Genomic DNA, 23,710 nt, shown 5'->3' with positions numbered 1-23,710 from the left:
AGGGGACATGAATAACTGTGACACATTGGGGAGATGAGGGGACACTAATGACTGTGACACATGGGGGAGGTAACAGTAATAACTGACACATAGGAGACACTAATGACTGACGCACATGGGTGATGATGAGGGAACAGTCATGGCTGTGACACACATGGGGAAGATGAGGGGACACTAATGACTGTGACACACAGGAAGAGATGAGGACACCCAAACACCCGAGACAGAATGAGGGTTCAACTTGGTATCAGAGGTGAAACATGTTCATTCTTTCAGTGGAATCCCTCACGTAAATCTTCTTCAAAATATCCACAGCGTATCTGCACTGTGTGAACTGACCCACATGTCATATTTCCGCTCTATACAGCATAAGGTGCAGTATAGTGTCCAATGCACATGCAGTGGCTGCGTCTCCCGTCTACATATGCCATGTGCACGAGGCCTTGGAGCAGAGGTTTCCCAACCAGGGTGCCTCCAGCTGTTGCAAAACGACGACTCCCAGCATGCCCGGACAGCCGAAGGCTGTCCGGGCATGCTGGGAGTCGTCGTTTTGCAACAGCTGGAGGCCCACTGCCTGGGAAAAACTGCCTTAGAGTGCAAGCTCTTTTGCGGCAGGATCTTTGGAGCCTCATTCCAGCGACAGGAAGGTATCGCCGCCTCTATACAGATGAAGGATATCGATTTCCATTCTATAAAATATGATAAACTGCGAATTAGGTGGAGGAAGTCAGAGTTTCTGCAGAGTTCCATTTATCCGAAGGTATTATTGAAAGTGAAGTCATGGCAAATTACAGGAAGCCTTCATTTCCCTCGCATGCACGGAACATGGATACCAGCAGCAATATTTATTAGATCTGCCCCTTAGCTGGAAAGACTTTTTTTTTTTTCATTTCCAGCAAGGCCGAGGTCTGCTGAGGTAACACATGCGAGGCCTGCGCTGCCCTAATGATATTCCTATATAATGACAGCAACACGTTTCCTACCACATCAGTGCTTATTTCATTACCGTCCCATTTACCACCCACACTCCTCTCCGGATTGCAGTCGCTCTCGCATCTGAAGACATTTATTTTTCTTGCAGGCATCGGATTACTACTGTCGTTCATGACTATTCGCGGATCGCCGTATCCGGGCCTCCCCAAAGCCCCGCGCCCCGGTGGATTTAATCCATGCTCACAGTTACTGATAAACAATCCCGACATGTCAGACTTAAAGGGGTACTCCATCATACTCCAAGGGATACTCCACCATATATATTAAAGGGGCACTCCCCTGGAAAATATATATTTTTTTAATCAACTGGTGGAAGAAAGTTAAACAGATTTGTAAATTACTTCTATTAAGAAATCTTAGTCCTTCTAGTATATGATCCACAGGAAGTTCTTTTCTTTCTGCCTGACCACAGTGCTCTCTGCTGACACCTCTGTCCGTTTTAGAAACTGTCCAAAGTAGGAACAAATCCCCATAGAAGACCTCTCCTGCTCTGGACAGTTCCTAAAATGGACAGTGGTGTCAGTAGAGAGCATTTGTGGTCGGGCAGAAAGGAAATTTAAAAAGAAAAGAACTTCCTGTGGATCATAACAGCAGCTGATAAGTACTGGAAGGATTAAGATTTTTTAATAGAAATAATTTACAAATCTGTTTAACATTCTGGCACCAGTTGATTTAAAGAAAAAAAGATGTGTGGTGTTTTCCCGTATCCTTCTCCTGCCCTGTCCCTCTATGTCCCCAGGGCCCCCTACATTGTTAACCCCATTGTAGATATGTTATTCCTTATAAAGTGTATTGTACCTTTAATAGTTTGTACCATGTGATTGTTACCCAGGAGGCAATAGTGACCAGGTGACCCCCCCCCCCCCAAGTGACCTATGGGCTCCTTGCACAGCCCCCCTATAAAACTAGGGGAGGGGCTGCAATCTCTCTCTTTCCATTCTCTTAGTTCCTGAGGTCCAGTGCAGTCAAGCCGTCTCAGTGTGTGTGTCCGGAGCATTGGAGGCCTCAAGCCTAAAGTCTGCAGCCACCTGTCAATTGCAAGTAAGCCCAAGTCAACTAATTGTCAGTCATCAAGTCAATCAAGTCAAGTCTACTGTTTAGTCACCGTGGACTGCACCAAAGTCAGGTCCCCCTGTGCCACTGGTCACCTCCTTGGGATATTGGCTGTACTGCATAGACGGTGTCATCTGTCTACCCGCAGTAAAGCTACTGTTTGTCCGTAACTTGGCATCAGTGTCTTCATTGCTCCCGTGCCTAGCCCAGGACCAGCGGTATTTCCTTCGGGTGGTCAAGGCTAAACCACGCCCTGGCGTCACGACAAGAAGGGGTTAATAACATCTTCCCCTTGGGTTATCTACCCTGCACCTCACACCCCGACCCCACAACTTTTTGGCATCACGAACAGTATTCGGGGGTGTGCCATATACCACAAGCCACAAGTCCTCCCCCCTAGTCTGAACTGTGTCCAATTCCGTTTGCAAAATTTGCATGCCGATGCGATTGAATTTTGCGCCATAAAAGTGTACGGGACTTTGCCATTGAAATGTGTTTTAACCGTGGTGCTTGTAAAATAGAGGGGGAGGTGAAGAAAGGTTTGCTGCCTGTTATTTGGAAAACTTCTAAAGTCGCAACAACTATGTGCAAAATTAGAACGGAAGCCATGTTACGTTATCCAGCATTGCCTGTACATGAACGGGTTAAAGATGCACCGGAGAAGCGCGCAAAAATGTCCTGCGCTGGTCAACGCGGAAATCATGTTGCTGTCTTTTTGCCGAAGTGGAACTGTGAAGAATCTGCCCCTTGTTGCCGGGGGAGTGGAAGTCAGCGCTGCACCACCGATGCACTTCCGGCCGGCGGACATTTTCCCGAAGCCCCATATTAAAGGAGCCACGCTGCTGGAGCTGTACAATATACTGGAAGGCGCAGAGAGGAGCAACATGGCCGAGCAAGTAGGAGAACTTGTGGAGAGTCCCAAGATGGTGCCGGAGGCCCAGCAAGTTGCTGTGGTCGTGGCGCAGCTGTTTCAAGAACTGGCTGACCGCCTACAATGTCTTTTCCTCAGGGTCGAGGAGGCCTGCCACCTAGTCCCACTTCCGGAGGACGACGAGGACTGGCCAGTAACCACAGAGGAGGACGCATCCAAGTCATCAAATGCATAATCGCCGGTGAGGCTGTCCCCTCACCACCGGACCTGGGGGTCCTGGGCCGAAATTCTGAAGGAAGAATCAGAAGTGAGTACCCTGGCTGAGGCCACATTTTCTACCCCTCCTTCCACCTAGCCCTGAGCATAACCGCCCCCCAGTCCCCGAAGTCTGTTGTCTTAAGTGGCTAAAATTGTGGAAGGACTGAGGGCTTAGGGCATGGAGAAGTATGGGCCGAAGCTGCTGCCATTTGAGGTGCGACAGGCGCAGCAACAGGACACTAAAACCTGAGATTGTGCCTTGGCTTACTCCTGTGGTTGAGGAGGTTTGGCCTAAGTGCCTTGGCCTACTCCAGCTGTTGCGGAGGTTTGGCCAGTCCACCAAGCACCAACTGTTCATCCCCCAGTGGCGCAAGCTGATGCGGTGCAGGTGGTGGTCACTGTGAGTCCGTCCATCACAGAGTCTTGTTTGTCCCATGTCTCGCTAAACACTCACATCAACCCCATAGAGGGGGCCCAGTCTCGCGGCCCTGGATTCATGTCACAACCTAGGCAGCAAACCAACTGGCGAGGCTTGGATGGAAAGATGCCATATTAACCCCTTAAGGACTCAGGGTTTTTCCGTTTTTGCACTTTCGTTTTTTCCTCCTTACCTTTTAAAAAATCATAACCCTTTCAATTTTCCACCTAAAAATCCATATTATGGCTTATTTTTTGCGTCGCCAATTCTAATTTGCAGTGACATTAGTAATTTTACCCAAAAATGCACGGCGAAATGGAAAAAAAATTAATTGTGCGACAAAATCGAAAAAAAAAACGCCATTTTGTAACTTTTGGGGGCTTCCGTTTCTACGCAGTGCATATTTCGGTAAAAATTACACCTTATCATTATTCTGTAGGTCCATATGGTTAAAATGATACCCTACTTATATAGATTTGATTTTGTCGCACTTCTGGAAAAAATCATAACTACATTCAGGAAAATTTATACGTTTAAAAATGTCATCTTCTGACCCCTATAACTTTTTTATTTTTCCATGTACAGGGTGGTATGAGGACTCATTTTTTGCGCCGTGAAGTGAAGTTTTTATCGGTATGATTTTTGTTTTGATCAGACTTTTTGATAACTTTTTATTCATTTTTTTAATGGTATAAAAAGTGACCAAAATACGCTTTTTTGGACTTTGGAATTTTTTTGCGCATACGCCATTGACCGTGCGGTTTAATGATATATTTTTATAGTTCGTACATTTACGCACGCGGCGATACCACATATGTTTATTTTTTATTTTTTACACTGTTTTATTTTTTTTATGGGAAAAGGGGGGTGATTCAAACTTTTATTAGGGAAGGGGTTAAATGACCTTTTATTAACACTTTTTTTAAACATTTTTTTTGCAGTGTTATAGGTCCCATAGGGACCTATAACACTGCACACACTGATCTCCTATGCTGATCACTGGCGTGTATTAACACGTCTGTGATCAGCATTATCGGCGCTTGACTGCTCCTGCCTGGATCTCAGGCACGGAGCAGTCATTCGTCGATTGGACACCGAGGAGGCAGGTAAGGGCCCTCCCGATGTCTGGTCAGCTGTTCGGGATGCCGCGATTTCACCGCGGTGGTCCCGAACAGCCCGACTGAGCAGCCGGGTCACTTTCAGTTTCACTTTAGAAGCGGTGGTCAGCTTTGACCGCCGCTTCTAAAGGGTTAATACCACACATCGCCGCAATCGGCAATGTGTGGTATTAGCCGCGGGTCCCGGCCGTTGATGAGCGCCGGGACCGACGCGATATGATGCAGGATCGCGGCGCGATCCCGCTTCATATAGCGGGAGCCGGCGCAGGATGTAAATATACGTCCTGCGTCGTTAAGGGGTTAAGGAGCACTTTTGTCAGTCAAGTAACTTACCATTCTGGTCAAAGAGAATAACTGTGTTCTGTGTAAGGGATACTTTTGTTGTTTCAGGTTTCTACAGTAATGTTCAAGTACAGCACCTGACGAACTTGTCAAGAAGTTTTGTGGTAACCATTTGCGTAAGTGTGTGCCCGGCTCTTAGCCAAGATTATTTTCCAAGAACTCTATAGGTACAATGGACACTTGTGCACATATTATTAGAGTAATTAGTTTGTTGCTTGCTATGTTGCACATGCGGATACTTATGTTAATTTCATCTAATTGTCATGGTACAGTGTAACAAATATAAATAACTTGTTTGTACAGAAAAGTAAAGATGTACATTGTTTTGTGTCTGGCAATTTTAATAGGAGGTATCCGTCCAGGAAGGACGCCGCTACTACCTCACCTCCAGGACAAAACTCTAAAGATTAAAGTAACACATAAAGTCCTGTGCTACACATAGATAAATGACACCACATTAAACCACATTTTTTTTAATCAATTCGTGCCAGAAAGTTAAACAGTTTGTAAACGACTTCTATTAAAAAATCTTAATCCTTCCAGTACTTATTAGCTGCTGAATACTACAGAGGAAATTATTTTCTTTTTGGAACACAGTGCTCTCTGCTGACATCACGAGCACAGTGCTCTCTGCTGATATCTCTGCCCATTTTAGGAACTGTCCAGGCTATGGGGTTTTTGTCCTACTCAGCAGAGATGTCAGCAGAGAGCACTGTGCTCGTGATGTCAGCAGAGAGCTCTGTGCTCCAAAAAGAAAATAATTTCCTCTGTAGTATTCAGCAGCTAATAAGTACTGGAAGGATTAAGATTTTTTAATAGAAGTAATTTACATGTCTGTGTAACTTTCTGGCACCAGTTGAATAAAAAAAAAAAAGTTTTCCACCGGAGTACCCCTTTAAGTTATGTATATATGTCTATACTTAGATTAGGGCTGTAGCATCTACTGTCGTACCAGTCCACAGCTGTCTATAATGCAAATTTCTATAAGAATGTCTAATATTTTTCTTGTGTCCACGTACCCAGGATACTTTACTGGCCAGAAGGTATTCCTGCTAACCCACTGTGCACGTACCAAAAGGTAAGAGAAATCTAAAGTTGTCTAGTGATAGACATAGAGTTCTGGGGAGAAGTGTGTCCACCGAGGGACCCCAGTAGCCTAGGCATTGGGTAAAAAGCCTCCGGCAGCCCAATCCGTTGTCATTGTACCTATTGTTATGTGTAATATCTTAGAGTCATGTTCCTAAACAGTCATAAAGTTAACAATCTTCATATAGTTCAGAGCGTGTATGGATATTTTATAATACATGGACTCTTTGATATCATCTATCTCAGACCTGGATATGGACATTATTTGAAATGCCCCAGGAACTGTCTGTCACCCCTGTGGTCATTCCGGTCCTCCGCCCTCCAGGACTGGACATCGAGGATGACTTTATTAAAGTGGGGGAGTTTGTGGTGGCCCAGTATGAGATGGAGTTTCCCTGTACCCTTATCATGCCCTATCAGACAGAGTCCCTCTGTGTCCCCAGGGCCCCCTACAGTGTTACCCTCATTGCAGATATGTTATTCTATATAAAGTGTATTGTACCTTTAATAGTTTGTACCATGTGATTAAAGTTATACCATGGGATTGTTACCCAGTAGGCACTAGTGACCAAGTGATCCTCCCCTCCCCCAAGTGACCTATGGGCTCCTTGCACAGCCCCCCTATAAAACTAGGTGAGGGGCTGCAATCTCTCTCTTTCCTTGCTCTCAGTTTCTGAGGTCCAGTGCAGTCAAGTTGTCTCAGTGTGTGTGTCCGGAGCATTGGAGGCCTCAAGCCTAAAGTCTGCAGCCACAAGTCAGCTCAAGTAAGCCAAAGTCCTCTAATTGTCAGTCATCAAGTCAGTCAAGTCAAGTCTACTGTTTAGTCACCGTGGCCTGCACCAAAGTCTGTCTAACTACTGCAAGTCCCAGCAAGCCTGTGAGGTCCCCCTGTGTCACTGGCATACTGGCTGTACTGCATAGACTGTCTACCCTCAGTAAAGCTACTGTTTGTCTGTAACTTGGCATCGGTGTCTTCATTGCCCCCGTTCCTAGCCCAGGACCAGCGGTTTTAGCTTCAGATGGTTAAGGATAAATCACGCCCTGGCACCACGACAAGAAGGGGTTAATAACATCTTCCCCTTGGGCTATAACATCTATCCTGCATCTCACACCCCGACGCCTCAGATCTTTTCCAGTGGAGTACCCCTTTAACCTATCTTAGTTATATCTACGGAGGTTGGGAACTGACCTATGACCACTTTCTCTAGGGAAAGCAGACCGCCTCCATCATTGTCTGAGTCATATCCCTATACCAGTGGTGTCCAAACCTGTGGACCTCCAGTGGTTGCAAAACTACATCTCCCAGCATGCCCGGACAGCCGTTGGCTGTCCGGGCATGCTGGAAGATGTAGTTTTGCAATCGCTGGAGGTCCGCAGGTTTGGAGACCATTGCTGTATGCTATATGAATTCTTGGCCTGAGTCATAGCACTGAGCTTGAGCTATTATAAGTTCATGTCCGTTGCGTTGCTTTGATCTGGTTGTGGTGTAGGAAGTCCTTCCAGTATTATCCAGATATTAGGACCTCTTCACACTGACTCCGCGGAGTGTCTAGACTGGCATCCCTGTCTCCCTCATAGTGGAGCCTGGCAGTATGTCAATGCAAAGTCACCTTACACCTCCTATAAAAAGCTACACGGAATGTTACCGCGACCCCTAAATTTGATCGCAGACTCGAATCTCGACCCTTTAAATAGTTTGTAAATTAACGATTAATAGCGATAATCTTCTCCGCGCATAAAGAATAAAAGCAGATAAGCGACGAATCCCAGGCAGATATTTATACAGCGTCTGCCTTTCTCCAACTCTTGGAAATGTAAGACTGCCAAAGAGATCTTGTCAAAACAGAAAATGTTCTTCTCCAGGGAATATAATGAGAATGCAGAAGTTGCAAAAACAATTTTCAAACATGTTGGTCCTGACGGGATATGGACGGCTTTCAATAGCGAGCGTGTTTGACTCTCGGCGATGGAAAAAATAAACATTTGCCACGACTGTTCGGTTCTGTTCCTCTGTCTGTAACCTCGCATCACTTCTAGACGTAAACCGAAGAGGGGCGAGGAGCGAGTAAAGTTGTGTGGCCACAAACAATAAGTACGAGGCTGAAGCGACGCAGCAGCGTATGGTCGTATATTAGGGGAAAATGTGCGATTATGAAGGTAAATATTGCGATTTCTATATATGATTGCAGTATACTAAACAAATCCTATCCATTTTATTTCCAATCCCCTCATTTCATATAGCCAATCCCCGCATACCCGTTCCCCTCATATAGCCATTCCCCCTCATTTCATTTCATATCCCTTCAATTTCATGTTTATTGATATAAAATTGGGAGAAATTAGCTTAAAGCGTACCTGTCAGATCCCCCCTCACCCTGATCATGTAATTATACTTTGTATGTGTCTGTGACCTATATTTCTCTCAGAATTACCTTTATTTACCTGCAGTCCTTGCTCAGTGAGGTTTCTGTCCATGCAGAGGCATGGGGCGTGTCCCTCTCTTCTCCTCACTGTGATGACTCCTCTCCCTCACTCTGCTCTGAGTGCCCTGGACCTGCCTGCAGCCCTGTCAAACACTCATGGTGTCCATGGCATGTCGATGACCATTGGGCACTGCAGGACTGGTATGTGTCCCAGGATGCAGGCGGACACCTAGTGTGGCCACTTTTTTGAATGGCTTTTTCAGAATGAAATACTGAAAATTTTCCGATTTTTTTGCATGCTTTATAACATATCAAAAGCTATTGTATCTCTCAGTGCCCATTTAATTCTTCCTACCCATTTCATGTAGTAACATAGTAATATAGTAACATAGTTTGTAATGTTGTAAAAAGACTAGAATTGAATTGAGTTCAACCAAAAACCCTACTGTGTTTTTCCAGAGGACGGCAAAACCCCCCATGAGGCTGATGCCAATTGCCCCATGACAGATGAAAAATTCCTTCCCAACCCCAATATGGCATTAGAATAAATCCCTGGATCAACGTCCTTTCCCATAAATCTAATATCCATAAACTCTAATGTTATACTCTCTAGAAAAACATCCAGGCCCCGCTTGAACTTGTTTATTGAGTCAGACATCACAACATCTGTCTGTTTATTCTGCATTTACAGTTGCAAGAAAAAGTATGTGAACCCTTTGGAATTATATGGTTTTCTGGACAAATTGGAATTGGTCATAAAACATGATCTGATCTTTATCTAAGTCACAGCAATAGACACTCACAGTCTGCTTAAACTAATCACACAAAAATAATTAAATCTTACCATGTTTTTATTGAACACACCATGTAAACATTCACAGTGCAGGTGGAAAAAGTATGTAAACCCTTGGATTTAATAACTGGTTGAACCTCCTTTAGCAGCAATAACTTCAACCAAACTTTTCTATAGTTGCAGATCAGACGTGCACAACGGTCAGGATTAATTTTTGACCATTTCTCTTTACAGAACAGTTTCAGTTCAGCAATATTCTTGGGATGTCTGGTGTGAATCGCTTTCTTGAAGTCATGCCACAGTATCTCAATCAGGTTGAGGTCAGGACTCTGACTGGGCCAATCCAGAAGGTGTATTTTCTTCTGTTTAAGCCATTCTGTTGTTGATTTATTTCTATGCTTTGGGTTGTTGTCCTGTTGCAACATCCATCTTCTGTTGAGCTTCAGCTGGTGCACAGATGGTCTTAAGTTCTCCTGCAAAATGTCTTGATAAACTTGAGAATTCATTTTTCCTTTGATGATAGCAATCCGTCCAGGCCCTGATACAGCAAAGCAGACCCAAACCATGATGCCCCCACCACCATACTTCACAGTTGGGATGAGGTTTTGATGTTGGTGTGCTGTGCCTCTTTTTCTCCACACATAGTGTTGTGTGTTTCTTCCAAACAACTCAACTTTGGCTTAATCTGTTCACAGAATATTTTGCCAGTACAGCTGTGGAACATGCAGGTGCTCTTGTGCAAACTATAAATGTGCAGCAATGTTTTTTTGGACAGCAGTGGCTTTCTCTGTGGTATCCTCCCATGAAATCCATTCTTGTTTAGTGTTTGACGTTTCGTAGATTCGCTAACAGGGATGTTACCATATGCCAGAGACTTTGTATGTCTTTAGCAGACACTCTAGGATTCTTCTTCACCTCATTGAGCAGTCTGCCCTGTGCTCTTGCAGTCATCTTTACAGGATGGCCACTCCTAGGCCACTCCTAGAGTAGCAGCAGTGCTGAACTTTCTCCATTTAAAGACAATTTGTCTTACAATGGACTGAGGAATAGCAAGGCTTTTGCAGATACTTTTATAACCCTTTCCAGTTTTATTCAAGTCAACAATTCTTAATCGTAGGTTTTCTGAGAGCTCTTTTGTGCGAGGCATCACTCACATCAGGCAATGCTTCTTGTGAAAAGCAAACCCAGAACTGGTGGGTGTTTTTATAGGGCAGGGCAGCTGCAACCAACACCTCCAATCTCATCTCATTGATTGGACTCCATTTGAATGATACCTCACTCCAATTAGATCTTGGAGATGTCATTAGTCTAGGGGCTCACATACTTTTTCCACCTGCACTGTGAATGTTTACATGGTGTGTTAAATAAAAACATGGTAACATTTAATTATATGTGTGTTATTAGTTTAAGAAGACTGTGATTGTCTATTGTTGTGACTTAGATGAAGATTAGATCACATTTTATGACCAATTTGTGCAGAAATCCATATAATTCCAAAAGGTTCACATACTTTTTCTTGCAACTGTATGTTGTACTTACCTTGAGTGTATTTGGATGAGGCTAAACATTATGGAGAATTTAGACCTTGTGTGCCATGCTACTGTTAGGAAGATAGCAGATGCTAACAGGGAGCTCAGATAGTAGCTGATTGGTGCACGTGGCTGTTTGTAGGCTTGCCTAAGGTAATGTTCACACTACCGCTATGCTCCGTCCCATTTAGGGTCTGTTAGGCTCCTTTTTTTATGCAAAATGGACCCTGAACGGGTTGGAGCACAACAGGCACTACCTCGTACCGACAGATCCCATTCACTTTGCATGGGGTCCGCCGGGTGTCCTTATTTTGAAGGAGTTGAGTGGAGAAAAATACTGGACATGCAGTAATTTTGTCTCTGGTCAACTCCCATCATTTTTTGATTGAACTCCCTTTAGCGGAGCATGACGGCAGCGTGAACGAGCCTTGAATCTGGGGGTGTTCCTGCCTGAACAGAGTGATGCTGATTGATATGAAGCTGTGCTGTGCTGGACAGAGAGCCTAAATAAAGTGTGGCCTGGTAGAATTACCTGCCTGAGCAGTAGTGCTGACGGCTCTATTGAGAGCTTAAAGGAGTAGTCCAGTGGTGACTCAGTGGTAAACAACTTATCCCCTATCTTAAGGATAGGGGATAAGTTGCAGATCGCAAGGGGTCCGACCGCTGGGGCCCCCTGCGAACTCCTGTACGGAGCCCCGAGAGCCCGCGGGAAGGGGGCGTGTCGACCTCCGCACGAAGTGGCGGCCGACACGCCCCCTCAATACAACTCTATGGCAGAGCCGAAGCGCTGCCTTCGGCAATCTCCGACTCTGCCATTGAGATGTATTGAGGGGGCGTGTCGGCCGCCGCTTCGTGCGGGGGTCGACACCCGCTATCTGGCCGGAGAGCCGGGGCCCTGTACAGAGAGATTGCAGGGGGCCCCAGCGGTCGGACCCCCCGCGATCTCAAACTTATCCCCTATCCTTAGGATAGGGGATAAGTTTTTCACCACTGGACTACCCCTTTAAAGGGGTACTCCACCCCTAGATATCTTATCCCCTATCCAAAGGTTAGGGGATAAGATGTGTGATCGCAGGGGTCCTGCCGCTGGGGACCCCCGCGATCTTGGCTGCGGCACCCCAGACATCCGGTGTACAGAGCCAGGTACACTCTGTGCCGGATGACTGGCGATGTGGGGTGGAGGTGGAGCGTCAGGGGCAGCACACTGGAAGCTCGTAACATCATGGCCGTGCCCTGCTCGTGATGTCCTGGCCATGCCCCCTCAATGCAAGTCTATGGGAGGGGGCTTGATGGCCGTCACACCTCCTCCTATAGACTTGCATTGAGAGGGCATGGCCGTGACATCACGAGCAGGGCGCGGCCGTGACGTCACGAGCTTCCGGCACTGCCCCCGACACTCTAGTCGAATGCCGGGTGCAGCAGGGTGATAGCGGGGGTCACTTTGGATAGGGAATAAGATGTCTAGGGGCGGAGTACCCATTTACCAGATTTCTTCTGAGCGATGGCTCTAGCATCCAGTCAGGAGACCAGTTGAGCCATCAGCGGGAGCTGAGAGATGGGGCTCAGCAATCACTCAATGGAAATGCTCTGTGCACATAACGTGAAGGGCACTAATATTAGGCAAACAAGACCATGTAGAAACATTAGAAACAGCTGTAGCTCCTTCTGTAACATACTTATCTGGCCACATTCCAGTGGCCATCTTTTTCTCCATCTTTTTCAGTGCTGGAGCAAGGGGCTGGGTCACCAGGACTATCAGGCTCAGTAGTGGAGTGCTATGGTTTCTAAATAACGTCAGATCTATATAGACCTTCTGGTCACAAACACCAGTGACTTGTTTTCTCTTTCCTAAGCGTTAAACACGTTTTTTGCTTCTGGATCACACGTTTTCTGACTCTCTGAGAGTCGTCCATGGACTTTGCCTTGTCTACTGATTTAGCTTCTGAAGTTCTCTCTTGGTATTTGACCTCTGTCAAGCCACTGACCTCCCCTGGTATCTATCTGTGCTCCTGATGTGACCTCCTCACTTTTGACCCCCGCTTTGACTTTGACTACAGTACTTGTTTTGATTTTGTCCTTGATATGCCCATCTGGTTTTGACCCACTTAATTTGACCATTCTCCCATAGCTTAGCTAAGGCAGGGACTGTTGCCCAGTTTGGTACCACTACCTAGGGCGGATACTCCAAGTGAGTAGGGATAGTTGTGCCAGTGGAGTTTAGGGCCGCACATTCCTTCCCTTTACCATTGCACCTTCATAGAATCTTTAACGCTTTTAGGACACAGTGGCATTATTGTTTTTTATTTTATTTATTTTTTTCACGCAATTTTGTCTTATCTATGAGGCAATGTTTCCCAACCAGGATGCCTCCAGCTGTTGCGAAACCACAACCCCTTTGGCTACGACCGACATCTAAGGAAGGTGTATGGACACCTTTTTAAGGGGAGTCCCTTTCTTCTGTAAAACCACTTAGCGGTATCTACGGGCAGGACTAGTGCAAGGATTTTTGCCACCCTAGGCAAAAGCTAATTTTGCCGCCCCTTGACCCCGTCCATTGGCTCCGCCCTTTGACATGACCCACCTTACTACTGGGGTGATACACTGTAACAAACCTCCTTCTCACGCAGCGATGGTTCTGGTTGGGCGGGTGGTTCGGATGAGCGGTGGGTGCTTCAGATGCTGGCTGGTTACTAAAGTTCTTGCAGCGGGCAGAGCGGTGCCCCCATCAAGAGGGCGCTCTAGGCGGCTGCCTATTTTGCCTGTAGATGGAACCAGCCCTGTTTACGGGCGGGCTGGTATTTATCTCCAATCCCAGCATTACAGCAGTGTGTATTTGAAAGGTGATGCCCGCTGCAGATAGCCCCGTCCCAGCTCCTGAGGTAGTGCAAAAAAAGTCGGGGTGATTGCTCACTCTGTTCTGTTACGCAGCTGTGCAAGAAGGAGTTAACTGGATTTATATCCAATAACTTTTTTTTTTTTTTTTTTTTTTCATTCTAGGGTGAATTTTCCTTAGTAAAATGTGATACTGTGAAGGAAGTTAATCAGTGTCGTATTACAATAGAATGTCCTGCTTGAAAAAGCTGCATTTTAAGCGATTCTCCACCGACTCAGCTTCATGGATAAAAATACCGTAAGAACGGTCAGAAGACATTTACTGCTGGAAGCTGTCACTTAGGTAAGTGTGAACATGTAGCACATCTATACTGCTAGACAGCTAGACCCAAACGGTGCAGCTAAATACAATCTGAAGAGCCAAAGAACAGTAGTCTCCAAAGTTTGGTCCTCCAGATGTTGCAAAACTACAACTCCCAGCATGCCGTCCGGTGGCTCTCCGGGCATGCTGAGAGTTGTAGTTTTGTAACATCTTGGAAAACACTGGTCTAGAAGAACATTTTTTTTTTTTTTTTGGGGGGGGGGGGGGGGGGTCATCTATCAAAGCCCAAATCAGCTATTGGCTGGCCAGGCATGCTGGGAGTTGTAGTTTTGCAACATCTGGAGGGCCACAGTTTAGAGACCACTGATCTAGAAGAAAACTTTTAGGGGGTCATTTCTCAGGGCCTAAACTGTCATATATATTTGCAAAGTCGCGGCGCATGTGTGCACACAGCTGTCTTGGCATGCTGGGAGTTGTAGTTTTGCAACATCTGGAGGGCCACAATTTGGAGATCACTAACCTCAAATTTTAAGAACTGTCCAGAGTAGGAGAAAATCCCCATAGCAAACATATGCTGCTCTGGACAGTTCCTAAAATGGACAGAGATGTCAGCAGAGAGCACTGTGCTCGTGATGTCTGCAGACAGCCCTGTGTTCCAAAAAGAAAAGAATTTCCTCTGTAGTATTCAGCAGCTAATAAGTACTGGAAGGATTACGATTTTTTAATAGAAGTAATTTACAAATCTGTTTAACTTTTCTGGCACCAGTTGATTTAAAAAAAAAAAAAAAAGTTTTCCACCGGAGTACCCCTTCAAATCCACAAAAACTGTGCTGGAGTGCAAAATGAGGAGGAAGCATTTTGTGGCTTTTTGTTCCCAAGTTGAAAAAAAAAAAAAAAAAAAAAAGCACCACACGAGATTTATCAAAACCTGTTTCTTTCATTTTTAAAAAGCAATCCGAATGGTTGCTATTGGCAACTGCTCCACTTTTCTCCTACACAAGTTTTGATAAATCTCTCACTCCCCCAAGTTGTGTGTAATCGCAGCTTTTAAGGTCAGGTTCATACTGCTTATTTTCCCAGCATACTTCTGCATGGAAAATGGCGCTCGTGAATCCGGTGTGCGCAGTACACACTACGAAATTTCAGCAGCGGTCCTGATTCAGCCGGCAGCGGGTGCCCTTGGAATCTCCGGCCTATGGGGGAGATTTATCAAAAACCTGTGTAGAGGAAGAGTGGTGCAGTTGCCCATAGCAACCAATCAGATCGCTTCTTTCATTTTCCACAGGCCTCTTTTAAAATAAAAGAAGCAATCTGATTGGTTGCTATGGGCAACTGCACCACTCTTCCTCTGCACAGGTTTTGATAAATCTCCCCCATAGTTTCCTCAATGTGAACCCAGACATACAAGAGAGTGCACACAGATCAATGGGACGTACACAACATTTGATACGATTTTCCAAGGCGATACAGCGCTCTACTGTCTTGCATTGTAAATGCTCTTTTAAGACCAGTGTCCTGTATGAACAATAAGGCACTTTGTCGGGAGGTTTTGCATTGCTTTAAGGCTCCTTTTGTTAGGACTGTATGGGATTACCCCGGACCTGGTGTGTGTGTGTGGAGCCTGCAGAAGCTGCGGGGATGTTCTGACAGAGAAATGGCTTAAGAGGGCGTTGTGGACGAGCAGATAGTGCAGCTCCTGTATGAGCCGGAAACAAGCCAGAATAGGTTTTCTTCTGCTCCAGCCCCAGGGATGTATTCACAGACCAGACTTAACCAGTTCCTTGCTGGGGCTCTGTGGAACATCCCCGGATGATCATAGCATTTTCTTAATGTTTCTTTCTTTCTTTATTTTTTTTTTAAAGTAAATGTTTTATTGAAGGTATATCAAGAATAGTGTTGCTTGCGAATATTCGCAATTTGAATTTTAATCGCGAATATGGAATATTCGCAAATTCGCGAATATTACGAATATAGCACTAAATATTTGCAATTACCAATTTTCGCATATTTTTTTTGTTCACAGTACACATCACAGTGATCACTGCATCCCTCTCTGCTCTTCGGATATGCGCATATGCGCATATTCGCGAATATTGAGCCCTCCCTTCTTTAAAGGGGTACTCCGGCGCTTAGACATCTTATCCCCTATCCAAAGGATAGGGGATAAGATGCCTGATCGCGGGGGTCCCGCCACTGGGGAACCCCGTGATCTTGCACGCCGCACCCCCTTATAATCAGTCCCCGGAGCGTGTCGATCACGGGGCCGGAGTGTTGTGACGTCATGGCTCCGCCCTGTGTGATGTCACACTCCACCTTCCTCAATGCAAGCCTATGGGAGGGGGCGTGACAGCTGTCAGGATAGGGGATAAGATGTCTAAGGGCCAGAGTACCCCATTAATGGTTTAGGGAACTAATGGGCTAGTGCAGTGGTCTCCAACCTGCGGACCTCCAGATGTTGCAAAACTACAACTCCAGCATGCCCGGACAGCCAACGGCTGTCCGGGCATGCTGGGAGTTGTAGTTTTGCAACATCTGGAGGTCCGCAGGTTGGAGACCACTGCACTAGCCCATTAGTTCCCTATACCGTTAAAGAAGGAAGGGCTCAATATTCGCGAATATGCGCATATATTTTCGCATATGCGCATAAATTTGCGAAAAAAACGAATATAACGAATATGCAAATTTTGCTAATATATGACAAATATTTGTCCATATATTCGTGAAATATCACGAATTTGAATATGGCCCCTGCCGCTCATCACTAATCAAGAAGAGAAACAATACAAAGAGTGATTAAAATACCGTATTTATCGGGGTATACCACGCACCGGCCTATAACACGCACCCTCATTTTACCAAGAATATTTGGGTAAAAAAAGTTTTTTACCCAAATATCCATGGTAAAATGAGGGTGCGTGTGTGCGCTTGTATACCCCGATACACCCCCAGGAAAGGCAGGGGGAGAGAGGCCGTCGCTGCCCGCTTCTCTCCTCCTGCCTTCCCTTGGGTCTAGAGCCGTGCTGCCGGCCCTTCTCTCCCCCTGGCTATCGGCGCCGCTGCCCGTTCTGTCCCCCTGACTATCGGTGCCGGCTCCCCACTGCCGGCGCCAATAGCCAGGGGGAGAGAAGCGGCGCCGACAGCCAGGGGGAGAGAAGGGGCAGCGGCACCCATTGCCGGCGCCGCTGCCCCGTTGCCTCCCCCATCCCCGGTGGCATAATTACCTGGGTCGGGTCCGCGCTGCTGCAGGCCTCCGGCGTGCGTCCCCTGCGTTGTTGCTATGCATGGCGCGGCGCACTGATGTCATGCGCCGCGCCGTGCAGCGCATAGCAATGACGAAGGGGACGCACGCCGGAGGCCTGCAGCAGCGCGGACCCGACCCAGGTAATTATGCCACCGGGGATGGGGGGAGGCAACGGGGCAGCGGTGCCGGAAATGGGTGCCGCTGCCCCTTCTCTCCCCCTGGCTATCGGCGCCGGTACCGATAGTCAGGGGGACAGAACGGGCAGCGGCGCCGATAGCCAGGGGGTGAGAAGGGCCGGCAGCAGGGCTCTAGACCCCAGGGAAGGCAGGGGGAGAGAAGCGGGCAGCGACGGCCTCTCTCCCCCTGCCTTTCCTGGGGCGGTATCGGCGTATAACACGCACATAGACTTTAGGCTAAAAATTTTAGCCTAAAAAGTGCGTGTTATACGCCGATAAATACGGTAATCGCCCACTACAGCCAATCCAACAAAAAGAAATCAGTATGGTACATCGAAAACAAATAGTCATAGGCATACAATCAAATTGCAGGAATATAGGAACTGACGTGGGGGGCCATGATATATCTCAGGGGTGTGGAAATTTAAAAAAAAAAAACTACTTGTCCAAGGGACTAAAGCGGAACACAATCTACTTGTCCCTCAAGAAAATCCACTTGTCCTGGTAGATGAAATAATTTCAACCAAAATAGTCTGATCCCGCCCCCACTAGACCACCAGGGATGGATATAAGATCCCTTTAGACACTGCTGACAGCAGCGATCTAATGGTTAAATAGCGGCCACAGCAATCGCAGCATGCCAGGCTATTAGCGGCCGGAGAGCTGTAGCTCCTTCTACGCCCGAGCCAAGCCCAGAAAACTCTAGATGTAACTTTTTGATCACCTTATAAAAAATTTCTCATATGAAGAGACCAAAAATGAGCAATTCTGGACTATTTTTTACATTTACACCGTTCACCGTACGGTTTAATTAACATTATATTTTAATAGTCTGGACATTTCCACATGCAGCGATACCACTTATGTTTATTTTTGTACATTATTTTTATTTAAAGAAAATTGGAAACTTTTATTAGGAAAGGGGCTTATTCACATGTATACGCACTTTTTTAAATGTTTTAATCACTATTTTTCAGTCTCAATAGGGACTTATGTGTTACTGGGGGGGGGGTGTTCTGCTTCTCCAGTTTATATGGTGCATTTTGTGTCAGAAAATGCTGGAAGTTGCATTTTGTTACTAGATAACTACAACTCCCAGCATGCCCTGATGTAGCCTATGGTTGTGTGGGTGTTGCAGCAGGTTGCACTGTATAGTAGGACAGTTAAGGTTATTGTGTAACATGCTGGGAGTTGTAGTTTTGGTTTGTGTCAGCTGCAGAGCCATAGTCTGTGTCAAGGAATACTGGGAATTACAGTTAGTAACTACAACACCCAGCATGCCCTGATGCAGCCTATAGCTCTGCAGCTGACCCGAACCAAAACTACAACTCCCAGCATGTTGCACTTTATAGTTCTACAGTTTAGGTTATGGTGCAACATGCTGGGAGTTGTAGTTTTGGTTTGGGCGTGTTTGCGTGCATCCGTGGGACTCTTGGTTGGCAGGTGAGTATAAAGGGGGCTGGATTCTGGGGGTGCAATTTAGTGCGGGTGCCACTAAAAATAAATAAAATTAGATGGCACAACTGCCCTAATGCCTGATGTGACAGTCCGCTCCTATCCAAAACATTCCTGCATACACACATCATACATGCACCAGCCACTGCCCCCATATCATACATACACACACCCGCCACTGCCCCCCCCCACATCATACATTACATACACACATACATCATACACACATACACTCACACCATACATATACACCATACATATGCACACATCATACATACACCCACCCGCCACTGCCCCCCTCCCCACATCATACATTACATACACACATACACTCACACCATACATATACACCATACATATGCACACATCATACATACACACACCCGCCACTGCCCCCCCCCACATCATACATTACATACACACATGCACTCACACCATACATATACACCATACATATGCACACATCATACATACACACACCCGCCACTGCCCCCCCCCACATCATACATTACATACACACATACACTCACACCATACATATACACCATACATATGCACACATCATACATACACACACCCGCCACTGCCCCCCTCCCCACATCATACATTACATACACACATACACTCACACCATACATATACACCATACATATGCACACATCATACATACACACACCCGCCACTGCCCCCCCCCACATCATACATTACATACACACATACACTCACACCATACATATACACCATACATATGCACACATCATACATACACACACCCGCCACTGCCCCCCTCCCCACATCATACATTACATACACACATACACTCACACCATACATATACACCATACATATGCACACATCATACATACACACACCCGCCACTGCCCCCCCCCACATCATACATTACATACACACATACACTCACACCATACATATACACCATACATATGCACACATCATACATACACACATCCGCCACTGCCCCCCCCCCCCACATCATACATTACATACACACATACACTCACACCATACATATACACCATACATATGCACACATCATACATACACCTGCCGCTGCCCACCCCACATCATACATCACATACACATCACACTTAGACATCATACACACATCATACATTACATACACATCACACATAGACATCATACACACATACACTCACACCATACATATCCACCAGTGTTTCCCAACCAGGGTGCCTCCAGCTGTTGCAAAACTACAACTCCCAGCATGCCCAGGGCATGCTGGGAGTTGTAGTTTTGCAACAGCTGGAGGCTCTCTGGTTGGGAAACACTGATATACACCATACATATGCACACATCATACATACACCTGCCGCTGCCCCCCCCATCATACATTACACACATCACACATACACTCACACCATACATATACAACCACCCTTCCTGCCGCCGCCTGCATTCTCGGCCTCCTCACCTGAGCCGCCATGAGTGGACATCAGAGCTATAGTCCCGGCCGGTGTGAGGTGAGATTTCCGTCCTCCCCCTCACCGCCCCCCCCCCCCCTGCTCTGTGTTTTCCCCGTGCAAACAAGCAACCTCCCCGTGGTGGATTAGGTCCTGTGGAGACAGAGGGGCAGGGGGAGGGATAGAGCTGTGTGCGGGGGATGGAGCTGTGCACGGGGCTGTCTACGTCCTCTCTCTCACCCTGCTGTGTCTTCTGAGCTGCATCCTCCATCCTCCGGGAGGGGAGATAAGGGGGCTCTGCAGTCAGCTGGAGGCCGCCGCCCCCTCCATACACTCAGAGCTGGTGTGAGGTATAGACTTGTATCGGCTCCTGCACCTCACACCGGCATTAATGAAAAATAAGAGGGAAGTCTGTCTCTCCCTGCTAGCCCGATACAGGGCTAAATCTATAAACAATTCACCTGCCCGGCGCCCAAAACTACTTGTCCCGGGCGTCGGGCTATAGGATTTCCACATCCCTGTATATATTTAAAAAATTATTGGGAGAAGGGAAGAAAGGAGATGAAAAGACAGAAAAGTAGGTAGAAAACAAGGGAAAACAAGGAGAGGAAGGGCAAGAAGAAGGAATAAAGGAAAGGAAAGAGGAGAGAAAGCGCAGATTAAGCACAAGAATAACTCACCATTAGGATCAGTCTTGTCTCTCGGGCCACAGAGGCGGAGACTGGGCAAGGATAAGAGCAAATGATAGGCTGGACATGTCAGGAAGGAGTCACTTTGCAGTGTTAATGACTCTACTGGGAATATAAGTCCCTAAAATCAGGAGATGAAATAAACTGGAGCCATGGGGACCAGATTTTATAATGTTTGTCTACATTTCGTATAGAATCAGCTTGCAGTTCCTCCATTTTGTGGAGTCGTGCAATTTCGTGGAGCCAGGGTAGGGGGGAGAGTAGATCTCCACAGTCTTGGAGTAACTGACCTAGCAGCAAGAAGGAGAAAGCGAAGAAGAGTACCGGTCCACCACGATAATGGTGAAGGAAAGATGGACAGTAAGAGGGGGTTTTGGTTCCAGGGGTTGGTGTACATGTGTCAGTCGGTATATCACATCCAGGACCTGAGACCAGAAGGAGGCAAGGGCCGGACACGTCACCCAAATATGTTGGATAGAACCACCCTGAGCGCCACAAGCAAGCACACACCCGGTAGGGAAGGATAAAAGTGGGAGATCAAAGCAGAGACTCTGTACTACCTTGTCTACAGATTGTAATGTGGTGTGCCATTGTTGTGAGTGGCAGGGCCACGGGTGTTGCAGTGATGAGTGTTGGGATCAGATGTTATTAACCCCGGGGGTCGGATGGTATTAACCCCTATGTGTTCGTGACGCCAGTGTGATTTTCGGGTTCCCGAACACCACACGCCTGGATTCTCTGCTATCCCACGGGCTAGTAGCAAATAAAGAGTCCACAACCAGTGGAGGGTAAACGGAGGCTTTACTGACTAGAAGACAGGTGTAATTATCTTTACAGCTATGGCCAGAATTCCCAGAGAGGTGGCCAGTACCCAGAGGACATCGCAGCTTGCTGGACCAATACTTGTAATAAACTTGACTTTGACTTGTAATTTAGACTTGACTTGTACTATGTGCAGGACTTGACTAACTTCAGTGACAGCAGACATAGACTTGTAGACTTACTGGAGAGTAGCGTTGTGGTACTCCAGATGCTGAACACTGGTCTCTAAGGCCTCTGGTAGCTGCTTCAGCAAAGACTTGGATGTTACTGCTATGTCCGACCACTTTATATAGTGAGGGGGCTGGACTAAAGCCCATTGGTCAAGCTGTGGGTCATAGGTTAAGCTGGTGCTCTCTGGGAGAACATGTTGTAACCATAGGCGTGCGCAGCCTATTGCATTAAGGTGTGCACCCTAAAGCACAAACTCACGCCACGCGCGTGCATATATATATATATATATATATATATATATATACGCACACATACACGCAGTTAGTATAGTTCCCCCACATTAGGTGCAGTATAGTTCCCCCACATTGGGTGCAGTATAGTTCCCCCACATTAGGTGCAGTATAAGTCCCCCCCACATTAGATGCAGTATAGGTCCCCCACATTAGGTGCAGTATAGTTCTCCCACATTAGGTGCAGTATTAGTCCCCCCACATTAGGTGCAGTATAAGTCCCCCCCACATTAGGTTGGCAGTATACGTCCCCCCACATTAGGTTGGAAGTATAAGTCCCCACACAATAGGTTGGCAGTATAAGTCCTCGCACATTAGGTTGGTAGTACAGTTCCCCCACATTAGATTTGCAGTACAGTTCCCCCACATTAGGTTGGCAGTACAGTTCCCCCACATTAGGTTGGCAGTACAGTTCCCCCACATTAGGTGCAGTTCAGTTCCCCCACATTAGGTGCCACCTAATGTGGGGGAACTGTACTGCACCTAGTGAAGCGGAACTGTACTGCACCTAATGAGGGGGAACTGTACTGCATCTAATGTGGGGGAACTGTACTGCACCTAATGTGGGGGAACTGTACTGCACCAGTACAGTTCCCCCACATTAAGTGCAGTACAGTTCCCCCACATTAGGTGTAGTATAGTTCCCCACATTATGTGCAGTACAGTTCCCCTACATTAGGTGCAGTATAGTTCCCCCACATTAGGTGCAGTATAGTTCCCCACATTAGGTGCAGTATAGTTCCCCACATTAGGTGCAGTATAGTTCCCCACATTAGGTGCAGTATACAGTAGTCCCCCACATTAGGTGCAGTATAGTCCCCCACATTAGGTTCAGTATAGTCCCCCACATTAGGTGCAGTATAGCTCCCCACATTAGGTGCAGTATAGTTTTCTCCTCATTAGTTGCAGTATATCTCTCCACATTAGGTGCAGTACAGTTCCCCCACATTAGGTGCAGTATAGTTCCCCCATTTTAGGTGCATTATATTTCCCCCACATTAGATGCAGTATTGCTCCCCACATTAGGTGCAGTATATTCCCCACAGACATACAGCCTTCAGCCATATACAGTGTATGGCTGGAGGCTGTATGTCTGTGTACTGCCCCACTTCAGTGTTCCGACCACTGGTCCGGGGTCACGATCTTCTGCTATGGCCTATAGACCATAGCAGTAGGTCCCGGGACTGGAGGAGCGGTGGTCGGAACACTGAAGATGACGTGCTGGCAGCTTGTGTTGGTCACTTGACACGTCAATGACATCCCTGCATGCGCTACTTCCCGGCGCCCCCTGTGTTTTTAAAGTTAACGCGGGGGCCGCTGTAGAAAGGTAACCGGGACATCCTTGTGTCCCGAAAAGATCTTTTGTGACACAGGGATGTCCCGATT

The 23,710-nt window shown here is 46.7% G+C and overlaps 1 long non-coding RNA gene across 2 annotated transcripts in view; it reads left to right on the top strand.

Annotated features, from left to right (window-relative positions):
• The window catches only part of LOC130361308 (uncharacterized), a 57,586-nt gene that overhangs the window by 7,727 nt on the left and 26,149 nt on the right, over positions 1–23,710 (top strand). The window contains exons 1-3 of one of the 2 annotated variants that reach the window (XR_008890957.1): positions 5,100–5,169; positions 6,077–6,131; positions 13,882–14,059. This is a non-coding gene — a long non-coding RNA (uncharacterized LOC130361308). Of the gene's footprint in view, positions 1–5,099; positions 5,170–6,076; positions 6,132–13,881; positions 14,060–23,710 lie in introns of those variants that run through there. The other variant, XR_008890958.1, reaches the window with a different exon arrangement.

This window comes from Hyla sarda, chromosome 3 (assembly GCF_029499605.1).
Source record: "Hyla sarda isolate aHylSar1 chromosome 3, aHylSar1.hap1, whole genome shotgun sequence".
Taxonomy (NCBI): Eukaryota; Metazoa; Chordata; class Amphibia; order Anura; family Hylidae; genus Hyla; species Hyla sarda.
This window is presented reverse-complemented; position numbering and strand designations above follow the sequence as displayed.